Genomic DNA, 10,947 nt, shown 5'->3' with positions numbered 1-10,947 from the left:
GGAGTTGCTCTTAGCCGTGAGGGCCCAGCACTCCTTGCCTCAGGTGGTTCACCAGGAGGCGGATGTCGAGGTCGCCGTCGAGCTACCTTGCATGGCGAGTTCCGCCGTGGACTCCTCCCTTTCTTTGCTCCCATGCTAGTGCAGACCATATAGGCCGTAGAGATCCGACAACTTTAACAATGGATCATTTATAGTTGTAGCTCCTATAGGCTTTCTTCTCTGATTTTTAGAACAGATTTTAGGACGCAATCAACTCAAAAAATCATGTATTGTTGTGAATTGTTATAACCATACTATTCTTGAAGATTCCTTATACTGGTAAATTGGTTTATTTTTTCCACTTACAAGGAGTGGTTATCTGCTTGTGGATGCAAATTTTGGAATCCAGTGAATACTAGTTCAGTTGTGCAGGGATTTTCTGAATTTTGACAAGTGCAGCAGCCTTGGTGCTGTGTTTTCTGAATTTTCAGAGGTGCAGCGATTCTAGTTGTTCAGTGCAATACTAATGCAGGCTTGGGAAGATCAGTATAGTTCAATGTAGGCTTTGGAAGATCAGTATAAATCAGTATAGTACGGGTGAGTAACAGAGAATGGTACGCATGAATTTGACAGAATTTTTTTACTCACTATATTGAAGTAAACATGGTACTAAAGCATCACTAACATTTCGTCGGACAGTGGACATAAAAGAACATTAACATTTCCTTGGCCTAGTGCTACACAAAACTATGAAGTCAGACATAGAGGTTTGTTCTTTGACAATTTTATCTAAGCTCAATGAAAATACAACTGAAGGAATGTCTCAAAATCTTTTTCAGATGACCTGCCAAACATTTGACGTTAATGGCATCTCCAAAACGAACCCTTAAATCTCTCGCAAGCGTGCGGACCGACGGACCAAGTCTCCATCCTCCCCTCTTTTCTTTGCATCCTCTTTCTCTCTCAGCGACGCCGCCGCTCTAGCACCCGGGCTGCCCGTCAAGCCACCGTCGGACCTCCGCGACCTCCACCACGACCCAAGGCCTCCACGCTGCTTGTCCTCCACCGCCGGTCCAAACCTCTCGCCCGCCCGCCGTCGTGCAGGTACCATCCGCCCCTACTGTGGTCACCATGCCCGACAAGTGTTTTTTGAAATGCCCGTGTTAATTTTTTTGTCCCTTCTTTGAAGCAATGGATTCGGACATGGAGTACATATACGAGCACTACGTTGAGTCATCCGACGACTCGTCCGATGAGGAGAACTACGTGGATGAAACAAGTATGATGTAGGTGGTTCTCGCAGACGTGGGGTAAACAAAAGAGCATGTTCTCAATTTCAAGGGATCGATCAAGGGTCATCGGTGCTCAATCGGAACAACGCACGAGGCCATTTGACGTTGATGGACGACTACTTTGCCCCCGATGAACTATTCACTGACAATTTTCGCCGGTGCTTTTAGATGCGAAAAAATATCTAGCGTGGTGTCACGTCCTTTGATGACTATTTCATCTTGAAGAAGGATGTCGTTTCAAGGATTGTATTCTCTAGTTATTAGAAGTGCACGGCCGCATTGCGGATTCTTGCATGTGGCACCATCGCAGATTTGTGGGACGGATACCTACGAATGTCTGAGAGAACATGCAGAGGCACCATGGTCAAATTTTCTATTGCCGTGATCTCATTGTTTGGACCTCGGTACTTGAGAGAACCAACTATCGCAGACACCGAGAGGCTCTTGGCAATGTACGAAGCAAGAGGATGGTCAGGTTTGCTCAGATCTCTTGACTGCATGCATTGGAGATGGAAGGACTGTCCAAGAGCTCAAGAAGGGCAATACCAGGGCCATGTTAAGAAGCCATTTGTCATTCTTGAAGCATCTACATCATAGGATCTCTGAATTTGGCACACTTTCTTTGGCATGCCCGACTCTCACAATGAGATCAATGTGTTGCAGCGGTCTCCATTGTTTGCTAGGCTGACTGAAGGGAAAGCTCCTCCTTGCAACTATACTGTTAATGGACATGAATACAACATGGGCTACTATCTTGTTGACGGTATCTATCCTCCTTGGGCTACCTTTTGGAAGACCATCTATGAGCCAGTTGGTTAGAAAAGGTTTTACTTTTCCCAAAGACAATAAGCAGCTATAAAGGATGTGGAGAGGGCAATTGGAGTGCTCCAGGTCCATTTTGAAGTTGCTTGTGGACCTACTAAACATTGGAATTTGTGTGATCATGCACAACATGATCGTGGAGGATGAGGGTGAAGATGTTGCCGCAACTCTTGAATTTGAGAACATGGGTGATCCTATCAAACTTCCAGATCAGAATCTGGCCACGTTTGATGAGTTTATTCAAATGACCAAAACATTTGGCATTGAGCAACTCAAGAAAGATTTGATTGAGCACCTGTGGGTGATTAAAGGGGACAACTAGAACATATGTGCTTGTTGATTTGAAGTTTCAACTATGTTAATTTGAAAACTTTGTTGGATTGTAATACTTAAGTTAGAACAAAGATTTGATATGCGGTTATTTTGAGCTTGTGTACTTCAAAAAAATAGAGGCGGAAGATTTGCAGCTAGCTTTGGATGGTCAGCTCTCGCATCATTGTTCACGGACAGGTCCCCACTGGCCCGCTAATGGATACGGTGTCCGGTTTGGGGGTCAGTGTTGGAGATGCCCTAAAGCTACAATTAAGTATGTTAGTCATGATCTGGATACTTATTTCCAGTATGAACACCAACATATTCAACCTTGAAAACATAAAGAAGATACAATACTGTTGGTGCAGATGGTTTGTCCCCTTGTGTTTTGAAGATTGTTGTCAGAAATAGGTATGGGCTGATTTGTTTGCTAGTGCACACAGAGAGAAATAGTCCATGCAAGCCCGAGGAGAATGCTGTATTCGGTGTGAAGTTTGAAGAACTTCATCGAAGATTATCTGCGTAGTATAGAAGGATGAGCTACATTTTGAGAAGAAGTGGAAGTGAGAAGATTGTATCGAAGGAATTGACCTCTTAACATCATTGCTGACGTGAAGCAATATTCGTTCGGTTTGTCCGAGGAAGAATGACTGCAATCAAGAAGATCGAAGGAGAAGTGAAGACGTAGCATTCCTTTCGTTCTTCTATCTCTTATTTGAGTCATAGGACCTCCATACTATTAAGAGGGGTGTAGGTTCTCTAAGCTTAGGTCCGTTGTGATGCTTAGCTGAAACCTAACTGAGAGAAGTATCTTTGTGCTCCGTATGATTACCTAGCAGCAGAAGACGTTGTTCTTCGAGCTGTAGGAGATATCTTTCGGACCGAGGAGCTAGCATTTCTTGCTTTGCAAGCAATGTTACCATTGTGCTCAAAATCCGACCGTTGGAAACGTGTCCTTCGGTCATTGGCGGATCCATGTGTCCAATTTTCTCATTTCGCATCAGGGAAGGTTGTGGCTATAAATAGCCGCCCCGCTCTAACATTGATCGTTGGCTGCTCAGCTTATGATTTCTGAGAAGATTAATTGAGCATCCCCTCTCTAGAGATTTGAGTTTAAGATCCACCGAGAGAAAAACAAGAGCCAAAACTTAGACAATGGTTGAGCATCACAGTAGATCTGAGTTAGAGTCCTTGTACCTATTACTCTTGAGAGTTGCACATTCTCTAGACGGATAGGTGTCGTCTTGAGTGACGAAGAGTAATTGTCTTCACTAGGCAAAGTCTTCAGCAATCAAGAGTGATTGTGGTTAGCGAATAAGTTTTTCGAAGGTTTGAAGATCACCGACAAGTATCTACCAAGAGTGAAATTAACTGAAGTCTGATCAGCTTTGAGTTGAAGGAGAATAGGACGGAGAGAGTCTTAGGGCATATTTCTCCCTTAGTAGTTTTGGTGATTGACAATAATACTTTTGCGGACTAATCGCGTGCATTGAGCATTTCAGATATTCTATCATATGGCACGACGATTACGGCCCCTCTGAGTTTTAAAGTGAAGACGGTTTATTTTCCTTCGTTTCATTTTTGGTGGACTTGAGTCGTAGGAAAAACTGTACTATCAAGAGGGGGTCCGCTTCGGAAAGGTTTGGGTGGAATCAACACGTACACATCTCCATTTGCACCCTGCATATCTTTCTGCTTCTTTGGAGTTTCATCTTCCATTACTTAGGAGTGCTTTGGAGAGCTCCCAGCGGTAGTACCAAAGATAGCAGCGGTAGTACCGCTCCCAGTACCGCTGGTACTGCAGCCTCGACTTGGGTCTCGATTTTTTGTGTCGGGTTCAGAGGTAGTCCAGCGGTGGTCAAACTTACATACTACCGCTGGTCCCACTTTGTCCTAGTTGGGCAAGCGGCAGTAGAAGCGGCAGTACCGCTTGTAAGCGGTAGTACCGCTGCTACCACCGTTGCCATTGTCGCTTGCGGCTCTGCTCTTCGAGGCCTCCCCTGTTTCTACAGCGTTAGTAGAGCGCAGTGGTGGGCGGCAGTACCAAGGTCTCCGGTGAGGCAAGGCTTCGGGCTGCGATGGGGCGGTGTCTCCGCTGAGTCCCCGACATCGGCGAGGTCTCCAGTCAATGCGGCGGAGCCCGACGGTCAAGTGTGTGGCGTCGGGGTGTGATACATCTCCAAAGTTTCTATAATTTTTTTATTGTTCCATGTTATTATATTATCCATCTTGGATGTTTTATATGCATTTATATGCTATTTTATATGATTTCTGGGACTAACCTATCAACCTAGAGCCCAGTGCCAGTTTCTATTTTTTCCTTGTTTTTGAGTTTCGCAGGAATATCAAACGGAGTCCAAATGAGCCGAAAATTTACGGTGATTTTTTATGGACCAGAAGAAGCCCCCGAAGCAAAGGAGTTAGGCCAGAAGAGCCACAAGGGTGGAGGGCGCCGCCCCTAGGGCGCGCCCCCTGTCTTGTCATCGCCTTGTGGACCCCCTGACTTGTTCCCGACGCCAAAAATTCCAATAAATATAGAAACCCCCAGAAATAAACCTAGATCGGGAATTCCGCCGCCACAAGCCTCTATAGCCATGAAAAACCAATCAGGAGCCCGTTCCGGCACCCTGCCGGAGGGGAAAACCATCACCGGTGGCCATCTTCATCATCCCGGCTCTCTCCATGACAAGGAGGGAGTAGTTCACCCTCGGGGCTGAGGGTATGTACCAGTAGCTATGTGTTTGAACTCTCTCTCTCTCTCATGTTCTTGATTTGGCACGATCTTGATGTACCGTGAGCATTGCTACTATAGTTGAATCATATGGTGTTTCTCCCCCTCTACCTTCTTGTGATGAATTGAGTCTTGCTCTTTGAGGTTTCATTATGTTGGATTGAGTATTGGATTTCAGAACACTTGATGTATGTCTTGCGATGGAATATCTGTGGTGACAATGGGATGTTCTATTGATTCACTTGATGTATGTTTTGGCACTCAACTTGCGGATTCCTGTGGTGACATTGGGGTAATCTATGCATAGGGATTGATGCACGTTTTCGCCCTACGTTCTGCGATAGAAACTTTGAGTGATTCTTTGTTGCATGTTGAGCGATTGCCATATGATCTAATTATGTTATCATTGTTCAGAGAACTTGCACTAGTGAAAGTATGAACCCTAGGCCTTGTTTCCAAGAATTGCAATACCGTTTTTGGTCACTTTTGTTACTAGTTACCTTGTTGTTTTTATATTTTCAGATTACAAAAACCTATATCTACCATCCATACTACACTTGTATCACCATCTCTTCGCCGAACTAGTGCACCTATACAGTTTGCCATTGTATTGGGTGTGTTGGGGACACAAGAGACTCTTTGTTATTTGGTTGCAGGGTTGTTTGAGAGAGACCATCTTCATCCTATGCCTCCCACAGATTATAAACCTTAGGTCATCCACTTGAGGGAAATTTGCTACTGTCCTACAAAACTCTGCGCTTGGAGTCCCAACACGAGTCTACAAGAAGAAGGTTGCATAGTAGACATCAAGCTCTTTTCTGGCGCCGTTGCGGGGGAGGTTAGTGCTTGAAGGTATATCTTTAGATCTTGCAATTGAATCATTTAGTTTCTTTTTTTATCACTAGTTTAGTCTATAAAAGACTACAAAAAATGGAATTGAGGTTTCCTCATATGCTTCATCTTTTAATATTTTTCGTGAAAATGATGGAAAGGAAAATTGTGCTCAAGTGTTAGTAGAAGAAGTCTATGAAATGTTTGGCACTAAATATTTGTATGATGAGCTTGATTGCAATGTTGTTAGTTTGAATTCTTTGAATATCCATGATGCTAATGATATGCAAAGCTACAAGCTTGGGGATGCTATGTTTGATGAAGATGATATGTTTTGTCCCCCAAGTTTTGATGAGCAAATTTATTATGATGATAGTATGCCTCCTATTTATGACGATTATATTGATGAAAGTGGGTTTGGAAGAGTGTCAACTCTAGGTAATGATCCCACTGTTTTGGAGGGTGTTGAATCTTATAATGTTTATGAAAGTGGATTTGGAGAGGTCATGACTTTATTTAATGATGATTCCACTATTTCGGAAGAGGTTCCAATTGATTATGAGAACAAAGTTGCTATCTATGATGATTATTGTGATGACATGTATGCTATAAAGAGTAATGATAACCATGAAACTTGTCATCATGATTTTAATTTTCAATTGGACTATGCCTCACATGATAGTTATTTTTGTTGAGTTTGCTCCCACTACTATGAATGTGAAGAATTTTGCTTATGTGGTGAGTAGTAAAATTTCTATGCTTGTAGATCATGAAAAGAATGATTTATGTGATGGTTATATTGTTGAATTCATTCATGATGCTACTGAAAATTATTATGAGGGTGGAACATATGCTTCTACATATTGCAATAATATCAAGTTTCCTCTCTATGTGTTGAAAATCTTGAAATTATGCTTGCTTTACCTTTCTATGCTAGTTGATTCTTGCTCCCATAAGTTGTTTGCTCACAAAATCCCTATGCATAAGAAGTGGGTTAGTCTTAAATGTGCTTTTCATATGCTTCGTGATGCTCTCTTTGTGTTTCAATTCTTATCTATTATGTGAGCATCATTGAAATCATCATGCCTAGCTAAAAAGGCATTAAAGAAAAGCGCTTGTTGGGAGACAACCTAATACTTATACCTACTGTTTTTGAGTGTTCACATGATTAAGCTACTGTAGTAATCATGTTTTATAGCTTTTGTTTCAATAAAGTGCCAAGTAAAGCCTTTGGGATAGTGTGGATGGTAATTGATTCAATTCTGTCCAAAAACAGAAAATTTAGCACCCAGTCACAGAATTGTTAAAAATCACTGGAGCGTCGAAAAATTATGAATTTTTATAGTATATTGATATACAAATTTCCCAGGTTTTCATAATTTTTCAGAAATTTTGGAGTTACAGAAGTATGGATAGTTTCCAGATTCCTGCAGACTATTCTGTTTTTGACAGATTCTGTTTTCTATGTGTTGTTTGCTTAATTTGATGAATCTATGAGTAGTATCAGAGGGTATGAACCATGGAGGAGTTGGAATACAGTAGATATTACACCAATATAAATTTATAATGAGTTCACAATAGTACCTAAATGGTGATTTGCTTTATTATACTAACGGAGCTTATGAGTTTTCTATTGAGTTTTGTGTTGTGAAGTTTTCAAGTTTTGGGTGAAGTTTAGATGGACTATGGAATAAGGAGAGGCAAGAGCCTAAGCTTGGGGATTCCCAAGGCACCCCAAAGTAATACTCAAGGACAACCAAGCATCTAAGCTTGGGGGTGCCCTGGATGGCATCCCCTCTTTCGTCTTCGTCCATCAGTAACCTTACTTGGAGCTATATTTTTATTCACCACATGATATGTTTTTTGTTTGGAGCGTCATTTCATTTTATTTTGTTTTGCTTGCTGTTTGAATAAAGTACTTAAGATCTGAAATTCTTAAATGTTAGAGTCTTCACATAGTTACACAATCATTCCACTACTCATTGTGCTTCGCTTATATCTTTTGGAGTAGTTTGTCATTTGCTCTAGTTCTTCACTTATGTATTTTTAGAGCACGGCGGTAGTTTTATTTTGAAGAAATTGATGAACTCTCATGCTTCACTTATATTTAGTCCTAATATGATGGGCATCCAAGAGGCATATAATAAAAAAATTCATATAAGTGCATTGAATACTATGAGAAGTTTGATTCCTTATGATTGTTTTGAGATATAAAGATGGTGATATTAGAGTCATGCTAGTGAGTAATTGTGGATTGGTAGAAATTCTTGTGTTAAAGTTTGTGATTCCCGTAGCATGCACGTATGATGAACCGTTATGTGATGAAGTCAGAGCATGATTTATTTATTGATTATCTACCTTATGAGTGGTGGTCAGGGATGAGCGATGGTCTTTTCCTACCAATCTACCCCTAGGAGCATGCGCATAGTACTTTGTTCCGATAGCTAATAGACTTTTGCAATAAGTATGTGAGTTCTTTATGACTGATGTTGAGTCCATGGATTATACGCACTCTCACCCTTCCACCATTGCTAGCCTTTGTAGTGCCGCGCAACTTTCGCCGGTACCATACACCCACCATATACCTTCCTCAAAATAGCCACCATACCTACCTATTATGGCATTTCCATAGCCATTCCAAGATATATTGCCATGCAACTCTTCACCGTTCCGTTTATTATGACACGTTCCATCATTATCATATTGGTTTGCATGATCATGTAGTTGACATCGTATTTGTGGCAAAGCCACGGTTCATAATTCTTTCATACATGTCACTCTTGATTCATTGCACATCCCGGTACACCGCCGGAGGCATTCATATAGAGTCATATTTTGTTCTAAGTATCGAGTTGTAATTCTTGAGTTGTAAGTAAATAAAAGTGTGATGATCTTCATTATTAGAGCATTGTCCCATGTGAGGAAAAAAGAGAGAAAAGGCCAAAATAAAAAAAAAGGCCCCAAAAAATGAGAGAAAAGAGAGAAGGGGCAATGTTACTGTCCTTTTACCACACATGTGCTTCAAAGTAGCACCATGATCTTCCTGATAGAGAGTCTCTTATGTTGTCACTTTCATATACTAGCGGGAATTTTTCATTATAGAACTTGGCCTGTATATTCCAATGATGGGCTTCCTCAAATTTCCCTAGGTCTTCGTGAGCAAGCTTGTTGGATGCACACCCACTTAGTTTCTTTTTGAGCTATCTGTAACATCCCAAATTTTCAATTTGGAATATTATACATAGGTCAGTCATGCATATCATATTTTTATTGCATTTCGTTTCGCGATCTTCGAAATTCTAAGCAACTCAAGGACCCTCGAAGAGAGTTGGGGATTTCCGGATTTTCATATTTAAATTTTATCAAATATTGAAACAAGGATCACTTTGGTTTTAATTTATTTTCCCTTCAAAAAAATTTCATATCAAAATATATATATGAGAGGAGATAATATGACTTCTCCAAAATAAATGAAATATTGGAGGAAAATATTAAAATCAAATGTTTGATTTTATTCGGATTTTATTGCAATTATCTTTGAATTAGGAAAAATGCGCGTTTTTGAAAATTGCATTAAAGGCCCAAATAAATGTTCACCTTGTCCGGCATATTTTTAGAGGACGGGGAAAATTTATTTCGGGATTTTTGGAGTCCGTTTATTGTTCTTTTTATTTCTTTTTCTGCGCGATAGAATTTATTTTAAAAAAAGTAGCTGACCTACGGGCCGTAACCGGCCCGGACTCCCCAGGCCCCCCCTTTATAAGGCGCCAGCCCGAGCCGCCCCACTGCCCACCCCAGCAGCCACCCCGCGCCCGAAACCCTAGCCGTCGCTGCCTCAGTTTCCGCGCCCCGCCGCCGCCAGCCGCCGCCGACTTCGCCGCGCAAGCCGCCGCCTCCGCTGTTTTTTTCGTCGGTTTATTTCGGTAAATCCTAGATCTAGATCCGGTTTTTTTAGTTTCCGGTTTAATTTATTAGATCGGTTTTTCCGTCGGTTTACTTATTTAGCGGACGTTCGTCCGTTCGTTCGTTTAAAAGAACGCCGTTCACCCGTTAAGCGAACGTTTGTTCGTTAGCCTGTTCGTCAGTTTTTCGTTTTCCAGGGTTTTTCACGATTATTTCCGATCGCGATTTCTGACCCGATTTTTGTTTTGTTTATCTTTTCGCTCGTTTATCGGAATCAGGCGATTCAAGTGCTTAGATCTTCGTCTCGAAGCCCTCTTTCTGTTTAGCCAACTTGAACAAGATTTTGGTACTGTAAAATTTGACTTTAGTCTAGATTAGTAATCGGATCTTGTTTCTTTCGCAGTTTGAGTTCGTTGCTCTGTCTGATTCGATTCTTTTTGCAAACCGGAGTTCTTAAGTTGCACTTTCTGGTTAGATCTTCTCATTTGAGTTTTACCCATGCTTCATTGCTTGATTGCTTATGTGTGTATTGTTTGTTTGCGATAGTATTCCTGGAGTGCGAAGCGTGCTACTACGAATCACTAGGTTTTGCGGATCGTCAGCAAGGCAAGTAACACATTGATCATACTCTTTTCATACCCAGTTTTTATGCATTAGTTACAATCCTCAAACATTGCATGATTAGGATGTGTTTAACTTGTGGGTTTGGGAAGTAGTTGATGAGGTAGAACCTATTGCCCTGTTTATTATCAAACCCTGGGAGTTACTTCTACGTATGCTTATAATGCCCGTAGACATGGATTGGGTTTGAGTGTATGCATGACAGGTGTGAGTTGTTAATTAATGGTTCAACTTAAGGTCGCTACTTTAATACACATCTGGGTGGATTGCTTGTTTGGGCACCTGGGGAATCCAGTGTTGTCCTAGGAGATCCCGGGGATATACCGTGTGATCCTCCTACGGTCCGCCATCCAGGCTCAAAGGGATCGTGAGATATTTCATGCTAGAAACTTCCGTGTGCAGCCACAAGCCATTATGGGCTCTGGCATAGTTGAGTAAGTTGTGTGACCTCTTTCA

This window comes from Aegilops tauschii, chromosome 6 (assembly GCF_002575655.3).
Source record: "Aegilops tauschii subsp. strangulata cultivar AL8/78 chromosome 6, Aet v6.0, whole genome shotgun sequence".
Classification (NCBI taxonomy): Eukaryota; Viridiplantae; Streptophyta; class Magnoliopsida; order Poales; family Poaceae; genus Aegilops; species Aegilops tauschii.
The sequence above is the reverse complement of the archived record's forward strand: the minus strand, read 5'-3'. Positions refer to the sequence as shown.